At 42.6% G+C, this 26,916-nt stretch overlaps 1 long non-coding RNA gene across 1 annotated transcript in view; it reads right to left on the reverse strand.

The window, feature by feature from the left end:
* Positions 1-11,778: 11,778 nt before the first annotated feature.
* Positions 11,779-26,916, reverse strand: part of LOC105537475 — a 32,220-nt gene continuing 17,082 nt past the window's right edge. The window contains exons 2-3 of the long non-coding RNA XR_001005718.1: positions 12,396-12,492; positions 11,779-12,086 (exon numbers count right to left, since the gene is read on the reverse strand). This is a non-coding gene — a long non-coding RNA (uncharacterized LOC105537475). The remainder of the gene's footprint in view (positions 12,087-12,395; positions 12,493-26,916) is intronic.

The raw sequence follows: 26,916 nt of genomic DNA on the forward strand, positions 1-26,916 counted from the left end.
CACAAAGAGCCATTTGGTATAGTCTAGGAGACTCATTAGTTCCAGGCATTTAAGGAAATAACTGTCCGATTATTCACTGACCACTAAATTAATCAAGCGGAGATGGCAATGGCCACAAACAACAAAGAATAGAAACTTTACAGAATTCGTGTAGGGAAGTCACTCAACAAACCAACAGCAACAACAATAAATAATAACGGCCGGGCGCAGTGACTCATGACTGTATTCCCAGAACTTAGGGAGGCCAAGGCGGGCAATCACGAGGTCAGGAGTTCAAGACAAGCCTGATTAACATAGTGAAACCCTGTCTGCACTAAAAATACAAAAAAACCAAATTAGCTGGGCATGGTGTTGGGCACCTGTAATGCCAGCTACTTGGGAGGCTGAGGCAAGAGTATCGCTTGAACTAGGGAGGCGGAGGTTGCAGTGAGCAGAGATCGCGCCACTGCACTACAGCCTGGGTGACAGCACAAGACTCCATCTCAAAATAATAATAATAATAATAACAACAACAACAAACAAAGTCACTAAACAAACAGCAACAATAAAGTAATTTAACAAACAACCCTGGAGAAATGAAAGAACCTGATAAATGACATATTATTTTAAATGTCCAGTTTTCAACATAAAAAATATGAAGCATAAAAAGAAACGATAAACTATGGCCTACATACAGGATAAAATGTAGTCATTAGAAACTATCCCTAAGGAAACCCAGAAGTTGGAATTACTAGAAAATGTTATTAAATCAGCTGTTTTAAATATGCTTCAAGAATAAAGGAGGCCGAGCGTGGTGGCTCACACCTGTAATCCCAGCACTTTGGGAGGCCGAGGTGGGCAGATCACCTGAGGTCAGGAGTTCGAAACCAACCTAGCAAACATGTTGAAACCCTGTTTCTACTAAAAAATACAAAAATTAGCCAAGCATGGTGGTGGGTGCCTGTAATCCCAGCTACTCAGGAGGCTGAGGCACAAGAATCACTTGAACCTGGGAGGCGAATGTCGTGGTGAGCTGAGATGGTGCCACTAAACTGCAGCCTGGGCGACAAAAAGAACTAAAGGAAACAATGTTAAGAACTCTGAAGAAAGTGCTCAGCCATATCTTACCAAGTAAGTAGTTCCTCCTTAGTCACAGTTTCATTTTCTGCAGTTACAGTCATCTATGTCAATTGTGGTCTGAAAATATTAAACGAAAAATTCCAGAAATAAATAATGCATAAGTTTTATCATTTTTTGTTTGCTTATTTGTTTTGAGACAGGGTCTCACTGTGTTACCCAGGCTGTAGTACACTGGCACAATCACGGCTCACTGCAGCCTCAATGTCCTGGTCTCAAGCAATCCTCCTGCCTCAACCTCCCGAATAGATGGGACCACCAGTGCACACCACCATGCCTAGCTAACTTTTTATTATTTGTAGAGACAAGGTCTCGCTATGCTGCCCAGGCTAAGTTTTGTCATCTTAATGTCACCTTTGGTCATAGACTGCCACCAAATGATATAGGAGTCTTTTATATCATGATGATGCCTGTGCTACTGTGCTATTCATGGAAATACTTTAGGTATCACTTTCCACAGTTGTAGTTACTCAGGGTCAATTGTGGTCTAAAAATGTTAAGTGGAAAATTCTAGGAATACACCGTTCATAAGTTTTTAATTGTGCACCTTTCTGAGTAGCACAGTAAAATCTCATGCCATCCCACTCCATCCTACCTGCGACAAGAATCATCCCTTTGTCCAGGGTGTCCACACTGTATGGGCTACCTGCCCACTAGTCCTTTAGGAACTGTCTCATATATCAAATTGATTCTGACAGCACCACAGTGCTTATGTTCAAGTAACCCTTATTTTACTTAATAACAATTCATCTATACTAAAAAGAAGGTATAAACTGTTTCCTTTAAGTAAAAGGTGAAAGTTCTCTAATTAATAAGGAAAGGAAAAAGATGTGTGCTTCGATTGGTAAGATCCACAGTATGAACAAATCTATCCAGGAAACTATGGAGAAGGAAAAAGAAATTCACGCTAGTTTTGCTGTCATACATCACACTGCAAAAGTTGCAGCTACAATGTGTGATAAATGTTCAGTCAAGAGGGAGAAAAACGTTAAATTTATGAGTAGAAGACACGAACAGAAAACACGTCCCAATTGATGACAATGTGTTATTCCAGAAAGCATTGAGCCTGTACAAAGACTTCAGCAAGGGGGTCCCTGAAACAAGTGGCACCTAGGCATTTACAGCAATTAAGAGATGGCTACTTAGATTAAGGAATATAGAAGGTCAGTAGTAGGCTAATGTTACATCTCAATGCCTACATCATTCACTTCACTTTATTTCATTACATAGGCATTTTATCATCTCATTACAAGAAGTGAGTGAGTACAGTACAATAAGATATTTTGAAAGAAAAAGAGAGAAACCACATTCACATAACTTTTATTACAGTATGTTGTTAGAAGTGTTGTTCTATTTTATTGTTGTTGTTCATCTCTTACTGTGTCTAATTTATAAATTAAACTTTAGATATATATGTAGGGAAGAAACATAGTATATATAGTATTTGATGTTATACATGTTTTTAGGCATCCACTGTGGATCTTTAAATATATCCCCTGTGAACAAGGGGGGCAGGAGTGTTATTCTATCAAAAAATGAGATACAAATTATTTTCCTAAAAGAATCAGATAGAAATTTTGGAGATGAAAATCATAATAACTGTCCCAAACTTAAGAGATGTAGTTTAAAAAAAATTAAGTAAATGAAATGAAAAATTTACTGAAGGGATTCCACAGCAGATTTGAATAGGCAGAAGAAAAAATCAGCAAACTTGAAGAAGGATCAGTTGAGATTATCCAGTCTGAGGAACAGAAAAAAAAAAAAAAATAAAGAATCGGCAGGCACAGTGGCTCACGCCTGTAATACCAGCACTTTGGAAGGCTGAGGTGGGCGGATCACGAGGTCAGGAGATCGAGATCATCCTGGCTAACACAGTGAAACCCTGCCTCTACTAAAAATACAAAAACATTAGCTGGGCGTGGTGGTGGGTGCCTATAGTCCCAGCTAGTCGGGAGGCTGAGGCAGGAGAATGGCATGATTCCAGGAGGCAGAGCTTACAGTGAGCCAAGATTGTGCCACTGCACTCCAGTCTGGGCAACAGAGCTAGACTCCATCTCAAAAAAAAGAAAAAGAAAAAGAAAAAGAATGAAGAAAAATGAACAGAGTCTCAGAGACCTGTGGGACAATATCAAGTGTATCAACATACACTTAATAAGAATCCCAAAAGTTGGAGATAAATAGATGAGTGCATAAAAACATTTGAAGAAATAATAACCCAAAGTTTCTCAAATTTGATTTAAATACATTAACCTGCACCTATAAGAAGCTCCACAAACTCCAAAGAGGACCCATTCAAAGAGATCCACACCTACACATATCATAATCAAATTGTTCAAAGCCAAAGAGAAAATCTTAAAAGAAGTATAATTAATAATATAATGAATTAAGTAATAATTTTACTTCTATTAAGATTTCTCACCAGAAACTATGAAGGCCTGAAGGAAGTAGGGTGACATATTCAAACTACTGAAAGAAAAAAATTCAAGAATTCTATCTCCAACAAAATCCTCTCACGATAAAAACAGTTAACCAGGATTAGAAGGGAACTTCTTCAACTTCTAAAGGCCATCTACAAAAAGCAATACCTAACATCACACTAAATGATGAGAAAATGAAAGTTTTCACTTGAAGATCTGGAACAAGAGAAGAATGTCCATTCTCCCGACTTGTGTGAGCATTGATTGTACTGGGAATTCTAACCATGACCATTAAGCTAGAAAAGGAAAGAAAAGGCATCCAGATTGGAAAGAAAGAAGTAAGTCTATCTTTATGCAGATGACATTGTCTTGTAAATAGAGCTAATAAATGAGTTCAGCAACGTTGCAGGATATAAGATCAATACAAAAATCAGTTGTATTTCTTTCTATATGCTAACAATGAATCATCTGAAAATGAAACTAAGAAAACCAGTTCACTTATGAGAGCAACAAAATAAATACTTAGGAATAAATTTTTTAAAAGACGTGCCAGATTTGTAAACTTAAAAATGCAAAATATTGTTGAAAAGAATTAAAGACCTAAGTAAATGGACAACAGTCCATGTTCTTACATTGGAAGACTTAATATTGTGGGGATGGCCACACTCCCCAGTACGCGCAGACTCCCCAGAGCAGCCTACAGATGGAATGCGGCCCAGTTAAATCCCAGCTCCCTTTCATGTTGGCAGAAATTAACAAGCTGATCCTAAAATTCATATTGAAATGCCCAGAACCCAGAGTTGCCAAAGCAATCTTGAAAAGGAAGAACAAACTTGAAGAACTCACGCTTAACAATTTTAAATCGTATTACAAAGCTATAGTAATTAAGAGAGTGTAGTACTGGAATAAGGATAGCCACGCAGAAGAATGGAACTCACAGCCCAGAAACACACTCTTAAATTTATGGTCAATTAATTTTCAGCATGTGCCATGACAATTCAACGGGGAAAATAAAAGCCTTTTTAACAAATGGTACTGGATATCCACATGCATGCAAAAGAATGAATGTGAACCTTCACCTTATACGTATATAAAAACTATCTCAAAATAGATGAGAGACCAACATGTAAGAGCTAAAACTATAACACACTTAGAAGAAAGAGACATACATCTTCATTACCTTGGATTAGGCAATGACTTCTTAGATATGACACCAAAATCACAAGCAACACAAGTGTGAAAAAATTGGACTTCATCAAAACTAGAAACTTTTGTACTTCAAATGACACTACCAAGAAAGAAAAGCAACAAACCACAGAATGGAAGAATATATTTGCAAATCATATATCTACTAAGGGACTTGTATCCAGAATATATTTTAAAAAAACACTCTTACAAGTCAACAATAAAAAGATAAATAATTCTATTTTCAAGGGGTAAAAAATTTAGGTAGATATTTCCACAAAGAATATATGCAAATAGATAATATACAAAAAAAATTATTATTAGTTATTAGAGAAATGCAAATCAAAACCACAATGAGGTATTACTTCACACACACTAAGATGGCTATAAATTTTTAGTTAAAAATAACAAGCATTGTCCAGGATGTGGAGAAATTACAACCTTCATGCATAGCTAGTGATAATGTAAAATGGTGTGGCCACTTTAGAAAATAGTTTGCCACTTCCTCAAAAAATTAAACATAGAGTTGCCATATGACCCAGCAATTCCACTCCTAAGTATACACAAGAGAAGTGAAAACATATGTTCACGCTAAACCTGGACAGGAATGTTCATAGTAGTGTTACTTGAATAGGAAAAAAGGAAGAAACAATCCAAATGCCCATCGACTGGTTGAATGGGTAAACAAAATGTGGGCTCTCCATGCAGGGAAATATTACTGAGCCATTAAAAAAAATGAAGTACTGATACATGCTACTACATGGATGACTTTTGGAAACATTATGCTAAGTGAAAAATGACAGACACAAAAGGCTACATATTGGTGATTCCATTCATAACATCTAGAATAGGCAAATGTGTAAAGACAGAAGGCCGATTCGTGGTTGACGGGGCCTGGAGGGTGGGGTGGGAGAATGGGGAGTTTTGCTAATGAGTACAATGTTTCATTTTAGAGAGATAAAAATGTTCTGGAATTAGATAGAGCTGATAGTCGCACACTTGTATGAATACACTAAAAACCATTCATTTGCACAATTCAAGAGAGTAAGTTTTTTGGTGTGTAAATTGTATCTCAATTTTTTAGAATGTAAGCATAAGTTATTTAGTATTTACCTCCCCAAATACTAGCTTCTTGCTGCATTGCCTACTTCTCCCCTCTCTTCTCTTCTTCTATCTCTCCGCTACTACAAGCAACAACATCAAATAACTATTTTATTCATCTGAGCAATTCAGCTTTCTCTAGCCCATACCTCATGACTTAGCTGGGTCTGCCTACTTCTACCCCAAGGACTCACCAATATGTTCTAATATTATGACTCGTGTTCTTCAGTCATGTCAGCCAGAAAAGAGGGGTGGGGAGGGCAATTCTGTATTCAGGCACTGTGTTCAAAGATTGGCTCATCTCTTGGGCAAGCTCTTGACCCGTCTGTGCTTGAGTTTCTTCATCACATGGTGGAACTAATCATAGCAGTATTTCAGTGTTTTGTTGGGCAAAGTAAATGAGATGGTAAGATTAATATCTAACATTTATTTTTTCATGGGAAGCACTGTTATAGTAATTTAATGCTTATTGGGCTATTCGTATATGCCAGGCATTATCATCATTACTCATCACAACAAGATAGGTATTTTTGTTATTAAAATCCCATAAGCCATAGTCACTTTCAAGGAAATGGCAGAGCAGGATTCAGACACAGGCTCCTCTTAACCACGAGACGGCATACACAGTAACTCAGCTAACTCTTGCATAGTTCTCTGTGCACTAAGAACTATTATCTCCATTTGACAGATGAACAAGTTGAGGCACAGAGAGGCTAAGCCCTCAGGCCTGTAAGCACTCAATAAATGTTAGCTAGCAGAAGCATCAACTCATAATGATTTCTTATTCCAATTCTGTGTGAATTTGTTCCACACACACATCGTTTTTGAAGGCACTAGTGGCCACCTTTGCTTTGGTTCGAATCAATGTTATTCCTCCTCTATTAAACACAATGGGTAATATATCAGATTTAGTGCCTTCCAGAAGCTCAGAGAGTGCCCAGGGAAGACAGACGTGTCCTCCCAGATAGCGCAAAAGTAAGGCAGGGACTGAAACATAACATCTGCGGGTCCTGCGCATAACAGTTTCTCAGTAGATAAGTGAAAGCTGGTTGGATGACTAATGACTACTGAGAAGGCAGAAGTTACTTCTGGAAGGAGATATAGGAGAATATCATGGAAGAGATGGTGTTTGCCAGGTGTGTGAATGGAAGGTACATGGAGTGAAGCACAGTTAATATGTTGATTGCTAAGTAAACAGAGTAGAGAACAATGCAACATTCTACTTGGGACCTGTATGTAGGCTTGTTATTTTGCATGTAGCCACTAGAGGGAAGTCCAATACACGTTGGTATTTAGAAGAAAGTTGGTTTTGGTTTTAATCTTGCGTCTTTCTTTACCAGACCAGATCTTCAATAAGGTCGTCTAAGTTTGTAGCATCCAGGGATTTGATTCATTCCGGGCATTCCTCATATCCCTGCACATAAAAGGGTCTTGGCTAAAATGTTCATTTGTGATATTCGTATGAAGGAATGACAAAGATTTTTTTTTTTTTCTAAGCATGACCTGCTCCCTCTCCTCCCTGCTTCCGCGCTCCAGTAAAAGGATCCTGAGCACCTTCTCTTCTTTCCCCAAGCTTTTCTCACCCTAACCAGCTTCTACTCATTTCATTTCCCTATGAGTCTCCCTGGGCAGAGCAGATAAACTTAATTGTTCCATTAATATTTATTACATTGTGTTGTAATTGTTTGTATTAAGATTTCTTCATAGTTAGATTACTCTTATTTTTGAATGTGTCTCATGTGCATTTCACAAAAGGCTGGAGGGCTTAACCTGCCTGTGTCTTTTAGTGATGGGGGAAACTGTCATACCCCTGCTGGCCTGTTCTGGACCAATTGTTTCCCTGTCTCACCCACAGAAGGGGCACTCCTGGAGGCTAAGGGTGTATTATCCCAGACTGCTTCATATCCTCAGTGCTAGCTAGCAAAATACCTGGCACATGATCAATGCCCCAATACTGTTTGCTGGATAAAGAACAAGAGAATGAATGGAATCGCCATTCTGATCCCTGACGAGGGCTCTAGCCATCAGTACTCACTATCTTGCCACGAGGTTTATACCTGCTTAAATGCCTAGAACCAAGGTCAAGGGGCTAGTGTTCATGGAATGGCAGCATCTCAGCCGATCATGTCCCTACTCCATCCTCCAGCCTCCGTGGCTTCCTAATACACCCGGAATAAAACTCTGACTCCTCCTTATGATCTACAGGGCCCTACATGATTATTCAGCCTCCTCTTTTATTTCCTTTCCTACCGCCCTTCCCACCCCCATGATCCCAACTGCACAGCCTCTGTCGTCAAACACGCCCTGCCTGTCCTGCTCCTACCCGGGCCTTGGCACACACAGGTTCCTCTCCCTGGAACACCCTTCCTTCCTATGATCCCTGGGCTGGCTCTGTTTTATTATCCAGATCTCATGTTCAGTGTCACTTCTTTGTGAGGCCTTACCTGGTCATCCAACCCAAAATAGACACTCATCATCCCTGCTCACAGCATCCAGTGTTAATGCTCTGCACAGCATCCACCTGGGTTTCCATGTGTTGGTTTGCTTATTGTCTGGTGCCCCAGCAAGACGGTAAGATCCAAGAGAGCAGGGATCCAAGAGAACAGGGACCCTTCACCGGCACATCCCTGCACCCAATACAGAGCTTGGTCCAGAGCGGACCCCGATTTCCCAAACAAACCCTCCTGGGATGAAGCCTGCAGCTTCCTCTGGACCAATGTCTCTGCCCTCCTACCCCACACCCTGCTGCCTCCAGACCTTGCCCTTTGACCACAACAAGACAAGACACACAGAAGGAAGCAAAGTTTCCAAGAAGAAGTAAAGTTGGGGGAAACAGTGCTGGGCTGATCGGACAGAGATCTGGGATTTACGAGCCAGCAAATACACCTCTGGAAGCTTTCAGATGTCTCTGCATTTGCAGAGGTCAGCAAGAGAGCAACACAGCAGCACAGAGCAGGGGCAAGGGAACTAGAGGGCCTGGATTTGAATCCCAGCTCCTCTACTTACTAGGGATGACCTGAGACAAATTATTTCACTTCCCCATGCCTCAGTTTCCTTGTCTGTAAAATGGAGATGATAATTATAATACCTACCTTGAAAAGTTTTAGTGAATGTCAAGTACTTAATGCTTTTACAGATTATAAACAAATTTTAGCTGTTATTATTAATACTTGTCCTATGATATCAAGAGGGCTATTTGTGCATGTGTGTGTCCCTAGAGAAACGGTCAATTCTAGTAGGAAAAGGATGGTGACTGTGCCCAGTTCTTCCCGAGTGCCCAGCACCTTCCACCATATGTGACACATCCTTTGATCAATGGGTCTCTCTTATCTCAGTTGAAAACCAAGAGTTCTAGGATGCAGGAGCCTTTGAGTCCTCTTGCACCTGGCAGGAGCTCTGTTCTACTTGGACGTGCTTCTGCTTCCTCGCCTTTTAATTTATCTACCTTTAACAAGACATTGACAAGTTCCCCCATCTTCTAAAGGAGCCACTTTGCAAGACTGGGCTGGACCCATTCGCCAAGAGATGCAGCTATGCTAAACATTGAAATAGATGCTTTTCCTTTCAGGTGATTTCAACTTTCCCCAAACCCTCTTGAATAGCATCACTCCATCTCAAGACCCCACAGAAAATCTCTCTCTGAGAGGAATATAATGTATGTCCCATGGAACTGCCAATATTGCAGCCGATTTCCAAGGAAAATTGCCTCTATCCATCAAAGCAGTCCTGAGCCAATGTGCATTAGTGAGGAAGACCCAAGTCAGACTCTCCGGAGGGTTGTCTCAAAGGCAGTGGGAAGAAAGCCCATCGCTTGAATGAAATAAAATAAGGCAAGAAAGGAAGGAAAAAATGAACCATCCCAAATCAAAAAAAGTCTCCCCAGGTAGTCCCTTCACCACCCAGGACAAAACCAGGGCCAGACGGTGTCCTACAGTTCAGGCAAGTGGGTTTTTCAACCACCTCCTCCCAGATGGGAAACGGGAGCAATAAGACAGGTCAGGAGTTTAGGATGCTGCAGGACTACCACTGCATGGGTGGCTGCCCCCAAGCAAGTAGACTCTGGACAAGACTCCTACAGGGAGACCATCCAGGCTGTTCTTCCCTCCTTTCTCATCCATCAATTCCAAGCCTGCCAGAGAGGGGTGATGCAGACATCCCTCCAGAGAGATCAATAATGAAGAACACAACCAACAAACACATTCCTCCAGAATCCATTCGGGCATTTCCTCAGGGGTGATAGGATAACCCACTGGTAGTCTCGAAACTATGAGGCTCAGCTGAGAGAGGCACCTGAGCTTCCGTCGCTCACAGGATCTTCTGAGCTGTGAGAGCAGTGACTCTGTCTGGCGCCAGGATAACCCCTCTAACACCTGCACCTACCCATGGAACCTCACAACCACTTACTTACACTTACAAATGACTCAACAGAGGCGCAGAGAGGCTGAGAAAAGTGTCCAAAGCCTCAGGATTTGTGGCTAAGGTTTGAACCCAGGTCCCCCAGAACCTTTCCACTCCAATGCTCTGGCTCCTCTCTCTGGGCCTCGATTTCTTTGTCTGTACCACGGGAAAAACATTGCTCCTGTTACAGGGTTTGCCAAAGATGATTCAGGTCATGAAAGCATCTGGCAGCTGACACGAGGCTTCACACAGTGCGAATTCAAAAAAGGAATTGTCTTCCATGCTCATGTCAGGCTACTCAGCCACAGCTTAACACGGACAGCTCTGCTTTGGGTTAACTCTTCCTCTGCTGGGTCAGATATTGTGCCCTCCCTGAGAGAATGTGGTCCACACTGACTTCCACATCCGTACTTCTGACACAGTGCTTGGATACGATGGTGCATGATTACTGTTTCTGGGACCGAATTGCATTCATTAGCCTTAGCCTGAATGGTGAAGATGATGAGATTGAAATATTTTCTGGTAAGGCTTATAATAAGCAATAAATGCTGAGTCTCCTTAAGCCCAGCAGCAAAACAAAAAGATGAAGCCAAAAAGGATCCTGCTCCTCAAAGCAATCAGTGCATTCCAGCACTTGATCTGTTCAGGTAGCCCAGCCACAGTGGAAGACACATTTTCTTTCTTTTCGTTGACAAAGAGAACGGCAATTTGGGGGTTGGGTGGAATCAGGAGCCTCTCCGTTTACATGTTTGGATGGAAAATTTGGATCAAAGCTGCAAGGCCCTTGCAGGCAACCTCCTGAGTGAGTTGAGAGCTTAAGTGATCAAATGACTTCCAGGGGTGGATATCCCCAGTTGGCCGATGATGAAAGCCAAGTGCTTCCTGCAGTCACCCAGCAAAACTGCTGGGAAACAAAAAGTCGTATTCACTATTCTCATGTGTACAACCTCAGCTTCATTCAGGAAGCACTTACAGAGCTGACTCAATACATTCAAGGAACTGAGCTAAGCACTGAAGGGAAACAGGCTACAATAGTACAGCAGAAAGGGTGTGCACTTGGAACCTAGAGTCTGGGTTTAAATTCTAGCCCTGCCACCTCGCCATACAAAGACCTTAGGTAAGTCACTCCAACCCCGAAGACCTAGTTCCCTCTTTGGCAAAATGAGTCGGGAGGATTTGGGCAGTCATAGTCAGATATGACATGTCATATAATTCCACTGGGACAGACCATAGACAAATGGTGTCTGCTCTCAACTCTGCTCTGCAGATCAATCACGATCTTGGAGGCAGCAGGTGAAACCAAGCAGGTGTGCTAGTGCTGATTTTATGTATTCTCATTTCATCAAGAGTTGTGTGTGTGATAAAGAAGAACCTCTACCATATAGGATGTTCATTTCCTAATCAGCTTTCTCTGACCATTTGTCAGTTGCCTCCTCTTCACTCAGGTTAACCACACCTGGTTCAGGTTAAATACACCTGTCTTAGGTTAACTAAGGAGGCCCTTTTATTCAGAAACATTTAAGAAAATAAAGAAATCATTGAGAATGACAGAAACTGAGCTAGAATGAAGCATATACAATTTCTAAAACAGCTAAAATACAATATACCACCACATTAGGGATTACGGTTTCAAAATATCAATACACAGAAGTATATTGGCAACATTTTGCAAATAGTTGAGAATGTTCATGGGATTCACTCCAGTGCCTTCTCCCTAGGAATGGAGAAAGCCTCAGCTATGCAGGAAGATGGGAGATTTTTCTGTCCCTCTCCTGCCCAGCTGCTTTTCTTCATGCCTCATGCCATCAGCAAGGCAGATTGTTCTCTGAGAGACGGAGTCTTCTCAGAGACAGCATGGCGGTGAGGCAGCTAGGGGTGTTTGAAAGAACATGAGTGGAGAACCCAGACCAGGGTTTAAATCCACATCACATCATCTGAGGTTGTGTGGCTCAACTTGAACCACAGTTATCATATTTATAAAATGGGAATAACTGCACCTAATTCATAGGGTTGTAGAGATAATTCTAGGCAACACACTGGTAAAGCACTCAACGCATAGAAGCTCCCAATATATGATGACAATTCTTATGGTCTCTTAGTGGAGAGTCCTAATATGTTAGTCTATTAAGGATACTATAACAAAAGTGCCATAGACTGAGTGGCTTAAACAACATTTACTTCCCACAGTTGGGAAGACTGAGGAATCCAAGTTCGAGGTGCTGGCAGACTTGGTGTCTAGTGAGGGTTTCCTGGTTCATAGACGGCCATCTTCTTCCTGTATTCTCACATGGCAAAAAAAAAAAAAAAAAAAAAAAAGAAGAGAGTTCTCTCTGGGGTCCTTTTTCCAAGGGTAATAATCCCATTCAAGAGGGCTTCACCTTCATGACCTAAGCACCTCCCAGAGGCCCCACCTCCTAATAACATCACATTTGAGGGCAGGATTTCAACATTTGAATTTTAGGGGGACACAAACATTCAGTTCATTCATTGCAAAGGGCAAAGTCTGGTCAGCTTTCCAGAGTCAGAAATAGGATTGTATCATCCCATGGAGAGTTTAAACCACGTAACTTGAGGCTGAAACAAATAAAAATGTTAATTTACTCATTTACACTGAGAAATCACTGCTCTGGTGTATTAGTTTCCAATGGCTGCTGTAACAAAACCACAAATTTAGTGGCTTACAACACCACCAGTATATGATCTTACAGTTTAGCAGATCAGAAGCCTGGCATGGGTCTCACTGTTGGCAGGAAAATTACTTCTGGGGGCTCTAGGGGAGGATCCTTATTTTTTCTCCTCCAGCTTCTAGAGGCTGCCTGCACTCCCTGGTTCATGGCCCCTTCCTCCATCTTCAAAGTCAGTAACAGTGAGCTGAATCCTTCTCAGCTCACATCCTTCCCATCTCACTCTTCTTCTGCCTTCCTCTTCCACCTTTAAGGACCCTTGTGATTACCTTCACCTCACCCAGATAATCCAGAATAACCTCCCCAATTTAAAGTCAGCCAATTAGAAACTATAATCCCATTTGCAAACTGAATTTGCCTTTGCCATGTAACACAGTATAGTCACAATTCCCAGGGGTGAAGATGTGGACATCTTTGGTTCCACCTAACACACGAGAACAAGAATACTTGAGTCCATTTCACCACTCCATGATTTCCCCATAGACAGGCTTACCCACAGGCTTGGTGAGCATGCAACTGGAGCCTAGGTGGTGTCAGGCTTACATAGTCAATGGTGTCTACCTCCACCATGGGCATGACTTGACCAATGGACCCAGAAACCAGTATGACTCCCACCTTGATGAAAGCTGGGTGGGGTCCTGGTGATATTTATCATCTGTGACTCCCTTTGCCATCCCTCCAAGTCTGACAAACCACCACTGAAACCACCAGCCAGTGCCAACTTCTGATGGTCCCACTTTCTTTGTTTCTCTTTATTTTCTTTTTTCTTTTTTTTTTTTGAGACGGAGTCTGGCCACTGTTGCCAGGGCTGGAGTGCAATGGTGCGATCCCCACATTCTCTTTAAAGGTTAATCCTAAGTAAAGTGTTAAGTGGCTGTGTACTAAATGTGTCCCCTGCTCCCTGCCAAAAATTGATATTTTGAAACCGTAATCCCCAGTGTGGTGGTATTTAGAGATGGGGTCTTTGGGCGGTAATTCAGTCATGATGGTGGAGCCCCAGGATGGAATTAGTGCGCTCATGGGAAGACATAGGAGTTTGCTTCCTCTCTCTGTGCTGTCCACCACGTGAGGACACAGCAAGATGACAGCTATCGGAAAACCACAAAAAGAGCCCCCAACAGAACTCAATCACGCTGACACTCTGATCTAGAACTTCCTAGGCTCCAAAACTGTGAGAAATATTCTCTGTTGTTTAAGCCAGTCAGTCCATGATAATGTGTTATAGCAGCCCTAGCCAGCCAAGACAGGTAGCCTAAGTGTCTTCATGCTAAAATCGCTACATTTTGCACTACTCTTTTCTGATCCATTATGTGTGGAATTTAAAGTTCAACTCTTCATGCGTACATGTATGTTTCCCGATTCTTAGGAAACCTCTAACTATGACCCCTAAGTCCTCATAACATCATTGATTCAATCCTGTGCATACTCATGGGAGCCTTCTTTGTGTCAAGCACAGTGATACATCAGAGGGTGAATCAGACGTGGCCGCATCCCTCAAAAAGCTCACCCTGCTTTGAGCCACATAGGACTGCACAACACTGATCATACAGGACATCCCATACCAACATCTTCAAGAGGGAAGAGACAACAGAGGGGAGAGATAACTGTAAGATAAGGTGAGCAGGGAAGAGCCACTAATGCCATGACGTGGCCATTTGAACACTAATTGAGTCATTTGACTGTGGAAGGCTTTGTACTGTGACCCATTTCTATAATGTCCAGACTTCGATTGTGGGCAATTTTCCCTTAATTTTGAATACTACCTAAAAGGAAAAGAACAAATGGTTTGTTCTTAGGATCACACAATAGGTAGGAAACCGTACGCTATACTCTTTCAGTTGCCAAGTTCTTAATTACGTCCTCTATGTTGTGCATAATGATGAGTATCTTGTGTTTTTTTAGAATCACTAGGCAGGTATTATCTTTTATCAGGTACCAACAACAGCTGATGTTTACTGAGTGCTTACTTCTTGCCAGGCACTGTGTCTAGCATTTTACATGTCTCTCATCACTCAATCTTCACAACAATGCTATGAGGTTGTACTGTTATCTTGACTTTGCATATGAGAAACCCGATGCTTACAGAGATTAAGTAAATTTCCCAAGACCACATAGCTGATCAAGGGTACAGTCCAAATTTGAACCCAGGGAGTCCAACATCAGAGGCCCTGAACTTACAGACTTTGCAAACTCCATGCATCACTTACCCTTAAACTTCGGGTCTTAATACAAAAGATAAACTGGAATATTAAAAACAAAAAGAGAGAGAGAGGCATGTCAGCAAGGAGGGCTTCTTGGAGGAAGTAATTTAAAGAACAGTAAGAACAGGCACAGAGGTTCACGCCTGTAATCCCAGCACTTTGGGAGGCCTAGGCAGGTGGATCACCTGAGGTCAGGAGTTCAAGACCAGCCTAGCCAATACAGTGAAATCCCGTCTCTACTAAAAATACAAAAATCAAACAGGTGTGGTGGCACTTGCCTGTAATCCCAGCTACTAAGGAGGCTGAGGCAGGAGAATCGCTTGAACCTGGGAGGTGGAGGTCTCAGTGAGCTGAGATTGTACCATTGTACTACAGCCTAGGCAACAAAGCAAGACTCCGTCTCAAAAAAAAAAAAAAAAGTAGGCTTTTTACAGGAGGATTTGCACTGCAAGTAGAAGAGATGGTAATCATAGTCTGCATTTGTTTATTTATTCATTCATTTATTTTATTTTATTTTTGGAGATAGAGTCTCACTCTCTCACCCAGGCTAGAGTGCAGTGGTGCAATCTCGGCTCATTGCAACCTCTGCCTCCTGGGCTCAAGCAATTCTCATGCCTCAGCCTCCCAAGTAGCTGGGACTACAGGTGCGCACCATGATGTCGGCTAATTTTTACATTTTTAGTAGAGATGGGGTTTCACCATGTTGCCCAGACTGGTCTCAAACTCCTGAGCTCAGGCAATCCACCCTCCTTGGCATCCCAAAGTACTAGGATTACAGGTGTGAGCCACTGTGCCCAGCCATAGTCTGCTTTTTAAAATCGTGATTAAAATACATATAACATAAAATTTACCATCTTAGCCATTTTTAAATGTATAGACAATAGATTCACATGGTTGTGCAATCACCACCATCCTTTTTCAGAACTTTTTTCATTTTACAAAACTGAAGCTGTACCCGTTAAACAATAATTCCCTACTCCTCTCCCCTCCAGCCCCTGGCAACCACCACGCTACTTTCTGTTTCTATGAATTTCACTACACTAGATACCTCATAGGAGTGGAATCATACAGTACATGTCTTTTTGTTGCTGGCTTATTTTACTTAATATAAGTCCTCAAGGTTCATTCACATCACAGCATGTGTCAGAACTGTCTTCCTTTTAAAGGATGAATAATATTCCATTGCATGTGTACATGACATTTTGGTTATTTGCTCAACTGTTGATGGACACTTAGGCTGCTTCCATCTTTTAGCCGTTGTGATTAATGCTGCTATGAACGTTCATACACAGACTTTTTTTGAGATCCTGCTTTCAGTTATTTGGGGTATATATCCAGAAGTGGAATTCCTTGATCATACAGTAATTCTATTTTTAATTTTTTAATAACCTCCATATTGTTTTCCACAGCAGTTGCACCATTTTACGGTCTCACCAACTATGCCCAAGGGTTCCGATTTCTCCACATCCTCTCGAACATTTGTTATCTTCTGTTATTTTTTATGGTAGCCATTCTAATGATTGCAATGTGGTATCTCATTGTAGCTTTGATTTATATTTCCCTAACAATTAGTGACGTTGAGCATCTTTTCAGGAGCTTTTTGGCCATTAGCAATCATAATATTGACGTCCTCACCAATGTCTACAGTGAAAATACTGATTAGACACAAGCCCTCATTCAGGGCTGCTTTGAGGGTTAAATGAAAAAGCAAGCATGGAAAAACTAATATGATACCTGGCAAGAAATGGTAGGCAACGAATGGTAACACTGTATTCGTTATCTGTTGACAGCACAATGCTACATAAAAATGACCTAAACTCAGCAACTTAAAAACAACCATCTATTACTGTTCACAAACTTATGAGGTAGGTGATGATTCTAGTCGTGACTGGGCTTTCTCACAGTCTACAGTCAGCTGCAGGTTGGATAGCCAGCTCTGATTTTGGTCAGACTCTTTCTCACTTTTGGAGTTTGACTGGCTCTAAGCTGGTCTAAGTTTCAGCTGGAATGGCTCAGCTCTCCTTTACATGTCTCTCACTTTCTCTCACAGTAGATTAGCCCAGGCATGGCCACAGGGCAATGTTAGGGGCCCAGCAGAAATCTGCGAGCACATTTCTGCTAATGTTAAGTTTGCACATTCCAGTGGCTAAAATAAGAGTGGTAGGAAGGATTCTAAGATGAGCCCCCAATGAGTCACATCCATGTATAATCTACTCATGGATACAGGTGGGACCTATGACTTGCTTCTGGCCAGTAGAATGCAAGGGGCCTTCAAAAAGTTTATGGACAAGACATATTTTTTAAAAACTACACATGGATGTCAAAATTTTTTGCACCAAATAAAACCATACTACCTTGTTATAACAAGTGAACAGGATTTAATTTGAGGCACTAAGAAGGATAAAACATCAGTTTGAAAATAGCCCCTATCAAAGCAAAATGAATTCTACTAAAATTGAAGCAGGAACAAACATCAAATGTACAGTGAAGCTTGGATGAAAGAATGATGAAATCATTGATATTTTATGAAAAGTTTAGGGGACAATGCCCCTACAAAATCAGCAAATTGCAAATGGATAACTTGTTTTAAGAAGGGACGAGACAATGTTGAAGATGAAAGACCACAGTGGCAGACCATCCACATCAATTTGTGAGGAATAAATTAATCTTGTTCATACCATAATTGAAGAGAACCAACAATTAACACCAGGAACAATGGCCAACACCATAGACATCTCAGTTGGTTCGGCTTACACAATTTTGACTGAAAAATTAAAGTTGAACAAACTTTCCATTCAATAGGGGCTAAAACTGTTGCACCCAGATCAACTACAGACAAGAGGAAAGCTTTCAATGGAAATTTTAAACATCTGGGATCAAGATGCTAAAACTGGCTGGATAAAGTGGCTACACCTGTCATCCCAGCACTCTGGGAGGCCAAGGCAGGAGTATCAGTTGAGACCAGGAGTTTGAGACAAGCCTAGGTAACATAGTAAGACCTTGTCTCTATAAAAAATAAACAAAATTAGCCAGATGTGGTGGTGCATAACTGTAGTCCAGCTACTCAGGAGGCTGAGGTGGGAGTATGGTTTGAGCCTCAGAGGTTGTGGCTGCAGTGAGCCAAGATCATATCACTGCACTCCAGCCTGGGTGACAGAGCAAGACCCTGTTTCAAGGAAAAAAAAAAAAAAAAAAGACCCTAAAGCATTTCTTTAAAGAATTTTAACAGGAAATGAAACATGGTTTTACCAGTATAATCCTGAAGACAAAATACAGTCAAAGCCTTGGCTACCAAGAGATGAAAGTTTACAGTCAAAGCAAAAGTGGAGGGGTCAAGACCAAGGGTCATAGCAACAGTTTTGGGTGATGCTCAAGGAATTTTGTGTGACTTTCTGGAGGACCAAGGAGCAAGAACATGTGCTTATTCTGAGAGCATTTTGAGAAAGTTAGCCAAAGCTTTAGCAGAAAAATGCCTGGGGATGCTTCACCAGAGTCTCTCAACACTGCTGCTTCTCATTCTTCTCATCAACCAAGGAAAATTTTGCAAGAGTTTTGATGAGAAATCATTAGGCATTCACCTTACACTCCTGATTGAACTTCTGCCGACTTCTTTTTGTTTCCTAATCTTAAAAAAAATCTTTAAATGGCACCTATTTTTCTTCAGTTAATAATGTTAAAAGACTGCATTGACCTAGTTAAATTCCCAGGACCCTCAGTTCTTTAGGGATGAACTAAATGACTTTTTTTGTTTTTTGTTTGTTTGTTTGTTTGTTTGTTTGTTTTGAAACGGAGTCTTGCTCTGTCACCTAGGCTGGAGTGCAGTGGCGCGATCTCGGCTCACTGCAACCTCCGCCTCCCAGGTTCACGCCATTCTCCTGCCTCAGCCTCCTGAGCAGCTGGGACTTACAGGCGCCCGCCACCACACCTGGCTAATTTTTTGTATTTTTAGTAGAGACTGGGTTTCACCATGTTAGCCGGGATGGTCTCAATCTCCTGACCTCATGATCCGCCCGCCTCGGTCTCCCAAAGTGCTGAGATTACAGGTGTAAGCTCCCACGCCCAGCCGTGACTTTTATAATCGCTTACAAAGGTGTCTTGAACTTGATGGAACTTGTATTGGGAAATAAAGTTTATATTTTTAAATTTGTATCTTTTAATTCCATTTTTCTGTGAACTTTTGGAAGTCCCCTCCTATGGTATATATAGGTGTTGGAATAGTCATTGTCATGATTTCATTATGTTCTGTAAGACTCCATCATAGTGAACATGAATAAGAGTTTCTCCTGCTGGCCTTGAAGAAGTGAGCTGTCACAGTGTAAGAGGGCCGTGTGGCAAGGAAGAGCCAATGACATCTAGGAGCCGAGAGTCGTCCCCAGCTACCAGCCAACAAGAAAATGAGGACCTTAGTGCTATGACCGCAAGGAACTAACTTGTGTCAACAAATGATGTGACCATGGAAGAGGAACCTGAGCTGAAGAAAGGAGACAGCACAGCTGATTCCTTGATTGCAGCCTCGTGAGACCCTAGAAAAAGGGCCCCTTTAACCCTACTCAGGTTCCTGACCCACAGAAACTGTGGGAAATAAGAAAGACACATTGTTTTAGGCTGGTAAGATTGTAGTAATGTGTTACGCAACATAGACATCTAATACAGCAGTTGACATTGTTAATCCCAGAGTCAGCATGGGAGAGCATTACCAAAAAGTAGAATAAAAAGAGGCATGAATAATCGGGGCTATTAATGCAATCAATCCATCATACTCTCTAAGCGCTGGGGGTGGTGGCATCCCTTTGTTAAAGTAGCCCTGTACCATCTTGTTTATATGCTCTACAGACTTGCCTTTGCTGTTTTCTTTCTTGTTTTCCAGCACTCATAAATAACCTGACTATGACAGCTGCAGACTCAAAAAAGGAGTGATCTTAGAAACACAGTCAGTATACAGCATAGGAGCAAGAACTCTGGAGCCAGATATTATGGGTTCAATTCCCAGCTCTCACACTTGTCAGCTGTGTAACTCTGGACAAGTTCCTTATTCTCCCTGTGCCTTAATGGTATCAATGAAAAAAATATTACAATACTATCAGCGCTTTTGTGGAAATTACATAAGTTAATTTAATATATGTAAAGCACTGAGAACAGTGCATGGCACATTGTAAATACTACATTTGCCACATTATTCTAATTATTTTCAAATGATTAGCCAATATAACAATTACAGTCACTCCAACAGAATATTCAAGGAGAAACCCTATTCCTTGATACTACAGATAACACACATATTCTTTATGCACTCAAAATACAAGATATGTAGAAAAATACACAACTAAATTATGTGCCCCTAAAATATATAACCAATAAAATGTCTTATAGAGATGAACAAAAAATAAACAAGAACCTACACCATTTCCACAGTAAAATTTTTTTAGTACTGCAAGCCTCATAGAATAATCCTATTTTATTGGGATTTTGGAATTTATCATGAAGACTTACTAACAAATTCTAGTTCTTGCCCTTTCATTTCCAAGGAATACATCATTTAAAGCATAGTCTTTAAAATGCTTGTAATAGAGCACACAATAGCCTCATTTTTGTAAGTTAAGGTGGGAGTTCTGCATTTTTATCCCGGAATTAGGACAAAGCAGTCAAGCTTTGGAAGGACAGGCAGTGCTCTTGGAGTCAAAGAAACTGTAGTCCTTCAGGGTCCACCACTTGCAACTTGAGGGAACTTCTAAACATGGCCAAAGCTGCCTGAGCCTCAGTTTCCCTGATAATATTAACACACCCTGCTTCATGAGATAAGAATAAAGACCAGAAGAGGCAAAAGGAGGCAAATGGGGCTTTTAAAACCATATTTGAAAGAAAGAAACAGCATGTCTAGTTAGGGTCCTATCAAGAGACAGAAACTCTACCAGTTATTTTAACAGAGAGACCTTGATACAAAGAATCGTTAACCAAGTACTGGGTAGAAAAAAAAGTTGGGGAAGCACTAAGGAATACAAGAGCAGCAACTGTCAAAGCAGCTCCCAACCCAAGGGTTAAGAAACAGAAGAAAAGATCGGGATTATTAGAATGTAGAATCTCTGAGGAGGGAGGCCCTCTGGAGCTTGAATGCAAATGTCTAAAGAAAGTGCTCCAGTTGGTAGGTACTGGGGGTGCAAGGAGGCTGATCCCAGGAGTGTGGAACACCTGCAACCTGAAACCAAGGGGACTCCCAGAGTCTACTATTGTTGCTGGGGTCATTCTTGGACAGAGGATACAGAGATGCCCAAAGCTTTCTTCCTCTCTCATACCCCCATCCAATAACCTAAACTCAGAGCCAGTGGACAGGATAGAAATGTGGTTTGCAGAATCCCAGCCCCAGCATCATAAATCAGAGTAGCAAAGGGTGGGTTTGGAGCTGAGAGTCAGTAACTCAATGTCCAACACAAAAAGATAAAGTATTAAACCTGTAGCCAGAGCCAGGTGTGGTGGTGTGCTACTTGGGAGACTGAGGCAGGAGGATCACTTAACACAATAACCTCATTTTTGCAAGTCAAGGTGGGAATCCTTCATTTTTCCCTTGTAATTAGGACAAGCAGTCAGGCTTTGGAAGGACAGGCAGTGCCCTTGGAGTCAAAGAACCTGAAGTCATTCAGGCTCCACCACTTGCAACTTGAGGAAACTTTGAATCATGGCCAAAGAGCCCAGGAGATCAGGGATACAATGCACTGTGAGTGCACCTGTGAATAGCCACTGCACTCCTGCCTGGGCAACATGGTGAGAATCTACCCCTAAAAAGATTTAAACACACAGTCAGCAATCTCCTGGTTACAGTGGCAAGCCCCTGCTCTATGGGCCACAATTTCATCTGTAAAATTGGAACGCTGGACTTAGGCACTAGACGATTAATCTCTAACACTGGAGCTTCTGAGAGTGTGACCCTTACAAGAACTTCAATAGGCTTCCAGGTTCCCCCTGTGGAAGGGAGCCTTTCCCAGGTTTATTTTTCTTTAAAAGAGAAAGAGAACAAGAAAAAGAAATGCACACAAATGGGTTTCCTGGAGACTGAGCTTGGATTGGAAGAGTCCACAGGTTCCTTGGATCTCAGGAACCAAAGACAGATCCCATGATTTCCAAGTGTGGGGATCACAGGAAGGGGTCTGGCCAGCCTGGGGATAATCTCCGAGTCTTGTGTGGACCTGCCAGACTTTCTCAGGGGCTGACCTCTGAAGTCCTCACCTGGACCACTGGTGCCCACCTGTTGTGCTCGTCCACGCTAGCTTCTGACTCTGCCCCCAACAAAATCCAGCCACGTGGATCTCCTGCTTCTTCCTCACACTCACGGAGCTCCCACCCACCTCAGTGCTTTTGCAAACCTTCTTCTTTCTGCCTGGAATGCCCTGTGTCAGATCTTTGCAAGCCTCTCTTGTAATTCAGGTCTCAGTTCAAATCACCCTTTCTCAGAGACACCCCCACCCCTGCCTTCCACCTCTCTCCTACTCTGACACTTGACCTTGCTTCCTCTCCTTCATAGTAAATATCACCATTTTACATTTATGTAGTTGTTCACTTGTTCATCTTCTATTTTTCCAAGGTAGGATTAAGACACTGAAAGTGAGCCAGGCATGGTGGCTCATGCCTTTAATCCCAGCACTTTGGGAGACTGAGGCAGGCAGATCACCTGAGGTCAGGAGTACAAGACCAGCCTGACCAACATGGAGAAATCCCATCTCTATTAAAAGACAAAATTAGCCAAGTTTAGTGGTAGGCCCCTGTAATCCCAGCTACTCAGGAGGCTGAGGCAGGAGAATTGCTTGAACCTGAGAGGCAGAAGTTGCAGTGAGCCGAGATTGTTCCATTGCACTCCAGCCTGGGCAACAAGGGTGAAACTCTGTCTCAAAAAAAATAGAAATAAAAATTTAGAAATTAAAAAAAAAAAGACACTGAGAGTGGCAACCTTATCTGTCTTGTTCACAATTCACCGTGTATCTTGTTCACCACATCCAGTACTATGCCTGACCCATGATAGGAGCTCAAGAAATATTTACAGAAGGAATGGATGAATAAGTAACATACTTTCAACTGCTTGAAGGTGGGCTCTGAGACCTAACTTTCGAATTCCTGAGAGTACGTAGCAAGGCACTGAGTACACACATGGCACTTAATAAATTCCTGATTGAAGCATTCCATCCAGCAGCTGTCTCTGTGCCTCTGGAACAATGTCACTGCCTTCACAACCTCAGACCAGCCACTCGCTTTGGGAATGTGGGAGGAACAACGAGACCTAATCTCCAGGTTAGGGAAGACACCTAACCTGCAGTCCAGTGGTTCTCACACACGAGTTCACATAGAGTCACCTGAAGGGTTGGTTCAAACAGAAAATTGCTGAGTCCCACCCTTACGGTTTCTGATTCAGTAGGTCTGGGGTGGGACTCGAGAATTCGCGTTGTAAACAAGTCCCCAGGGATGCTGATGCTGCTAGTCCAGGGACCACACTTGGAGAATCACTGTTTTACAGCTCACCAGGTAATTACAGGGGCAGCCAGAGTTGAGAAACACTGCTGCAATTTGCACCTCACAAAATTGTTGTAAAGATCAAATGTAATTATTTATTAGGCAAAGTGTGTAGCGCCATACCTGGTACCCAGTTAGTGCCAAATGGTGTTCCCTGCACCTTAACTCTTACCTGGAAAGCCAAACAGCCTCCCAGCCATCTCTTTGCCTCTACTTTCTTTTTTCTTTTCCTTTCTTTTTCTTTTCTTGAGACAGAGTCTCACTCTGTCCCCTAAGCTGGAGTGCAGTGTTGTGATCTTGGCTCACTGCAACCTCCACTTGCCAGATTCGAGCAATTCTCATGTCTCAGCCTCCCAAGTAGCTGGGATTACAGGCGTGTGCCACCATGCCCAGCTAATTTTTGTATTTTTAGTAGAGACAGGGTTTTGCCATGTTGGCCAGGCTGGTCTCAAACTCCTAGACTCAAGTGATATGCCCACCTTGGCCTCCCAAAGTGCTGGGAATTATAGGCATGAGCCACCGTGCCTGCTGCCTCTACTTTCCTCTGTGCAATCAATTCCCTCACAACACCTCCAGAGACATAGTCCTTAAATGCAAACCTGACATAACTGCTCTCTTTAAGACACTGCAATGGCTCCCTAATGCCTATAGATTGAATCCAAATGGAATCCATGAAATAGAAGGCTTTTCACAATTTTCACGCACCCATTTATTCTCCTCCTCAATAACTCTTCCCCAGCCAACCCTAATTTGTTGGGAGAACACTGTTGTGGTATTATCTATCAGGTATTCAGACTGGTATAGGGGGAAGGAATGGAAGCTGTGTGGTTAGGTGGCTGTAATTCACATTCCAGCTCTGCCCCTTCTTGCTGTGTGACCTGGAGCAGGTTAGTTCACCTCTCTGTCCTCAGTGTCTTCAGTCATGAAGGAAGGAGAAGAGCAATCCTTTGCCGGTGGGTTAAGTGAAATAATCTATGAAAAGCACTTAGCACAGGACCCAGCATGCACTAAGTATTCAGTAAAATGTTACTATCAGAGAGTGCTAGAAATGGAAAAGATAAAAATGACCCCTGATGCTGTCAGCAAAGTACAGGAGAAGACTAGAGGTGGAGAAGAAAGGGTGGACAGATCCATGCCTCAGAGTGGATTAGGGGCCTTCATCTTCCTTCTCTTGGCTGTTACATACACCCCATCCCAGGACAGAATATCTTCGTATACTTTTCCTCTTAGATCTCTCTTCTACTCTAGACTATGATCTCCTTGTGGCCAGGGACTATGTCTTACTCACCCCAAGGAAGGAAATGTCAAAGAGCTCTCCCATATGACAGAGACCACACTTGTTCTTTAGCTCCAGGGAATGAAAACAAACAAGATGGTTGCCGTGGTCAGTGGGGAAGGGGCACCTAGGAAGAGTCATCCCCAGAAAGCCTGCTCTCCTTTCCCACAACTTGAGTGGTCCTCTCCTTATTGGCCATGCCTCCACAAGCCCCCTAAAGATGAGTGCCCAGTGTGGAACCTGAGAAAGTCTTGCCTATACCCTCAGCCAGAATTTTCCCTACTCCCTTCCCCTCTCAACCTCTGCATCACATTTCTTTTTTTTTAATTTGAGATAGAGTCTTGCTCTGCTGCTCAGGCTGGAGTGCAATAGCACAATTATGGCTCACTGCAGCCTTGACCTCCAGGGCACACACAATCCTCCTTCCTCAGCCTCCCGAGTAGCTGGGACCACAGGTGCATGCCACCGAGCCTGGCTAATTTTTGTATTTTTTGTTGAGATGGGGACTCACTGTGTTGCCCAGGCTGGTTTTAGACTCCTGGGCTCAAGCAATCCTCCCACCTTGGCCTCCCAAAGTGCTGGGATTATAGGTGTGAGCACCATGCCTGGCCTGCATTTCTTATTTACACATCTCCCTTGCTAGAGTTTAGGCTGTCTCTATGAAGTGCTATCAAGATAATGTTATCCATCTCATAACTAGACATAAACAGAAATAAAACAAAAAGCAGTACAAGAAAACACAAGGAGTTTTGGTACATAATTCAATATAAAGACAAGCTTGAAAACCGCTAAAGCCGTCAACAGAAGCAAGGGCTGTTGTGGAGGGAGTGAGCCCCTGCATTGGGGGTCTGCAAGTAGGAGCTGCAACCACCTATTCAGAAAGCTCTGCAGTGTTTCCTGCAGTCAAAGTCAGATGTGAAGTTGGACTAAGCACTAGATGTCTTCTCTGGGCTCTTCCCAGTAAAATATCCTGTGTACCAGGGTGAAGAGTTCCCTCTCTGAATTTCCAGTTCTTTTGTCCACACAGAAAGGGGTAGAGAAACCTGGGAAGCAGCCATCCCAAGTCAAAGGATCCCCAGCCTGGTCTGCTCCACTGTCCCTGGACACTGCATGCTGGTGGGCTCCTTGGGTCTGGTTGACTCTCACTCAGGACACACTCCTAGGCCAGCTCCATAGAAACGCCAGGTATGTAATCTCTTAACTGGAAACTTGGCAGAGAATAAGAACAATTCATTGGCTCCACTGCCTACGCCTACAGGTAAGCAGGCAGGGGAGAAAAGGGTATCTGGCCAGAGCAAGGAATGCCAATTTCCACTTGGCAAAGGGGACAGATATTTCAGAGAGGAGCACAGGGCAATTCTAACCAGCTATCACAAAAGCCAGGCATTGTTCTAACCCTTTGCCTCCATGTGAACCCTCTTGTCTAGCCAGGCCAGTCTGACCTGTCCCCTGAACATGCCGTGCTGACCTCTGCCTCCGCCCATGCACACGCTGTTCCCTCACCTGCAGTGCTAACAACCCACCCACATCCTACCCATCCTCCAAGCCCCAGCAAGAGCCCAGCACCTTTCTGAAACCACCCAGACCTATTAGACCACAGGGGTCTCCACAACTCCAAGACTACCTACTGGCTATGGTAATAAGAACAACCACAGCTGTCACTTGTTAAGCTCTTAGTGTGTGACAGACGACAACGTGGTGGACACTTTACACACATTGTGCCCATTCTCAAAACCAACATGCAAGGAAAGGAGTATCAATGTCCCACTGTAGAGACTGCACTGTTTGCTAAGCTAGTATATGGCAAAGCCAGGGCTTCCTGGCCCCAAATCCCATATTCTTTCTATGCCAAAATCAAATGTAATGTTTTTCTCTTATAGGCTCCCTTTGCCCATGGTAAAGAGCACAGGCTTCTTGAGTCCTAGGATTACGTCGTCTTGTCATCTACTGTCCCAAAAACTGCTTAAAGTCAGGTATGGGTGAAACTTCACCTATAAAATTTCCCTTGCACCTGATCTATTTCAAATTAGATTTCTTGCCACCAA

The sequence above is a fragment of the Mandrillus leucophaeus genome, unplaced genomic scaffold, assembly GCF_000951045.1.
Source record: "Mandrillus leucophaeus isolate KB7577 unplaced genomic scaffold, Mleu.le_1.0 Scaffold173, whole genome shotgun sequence".
Lineage (NCBI taxonomy): Eukaryota > Metazoa > Chordata > Mammalia > Primates > Cercopithecidae > Mandrillus > Mandrillus leucophaeus.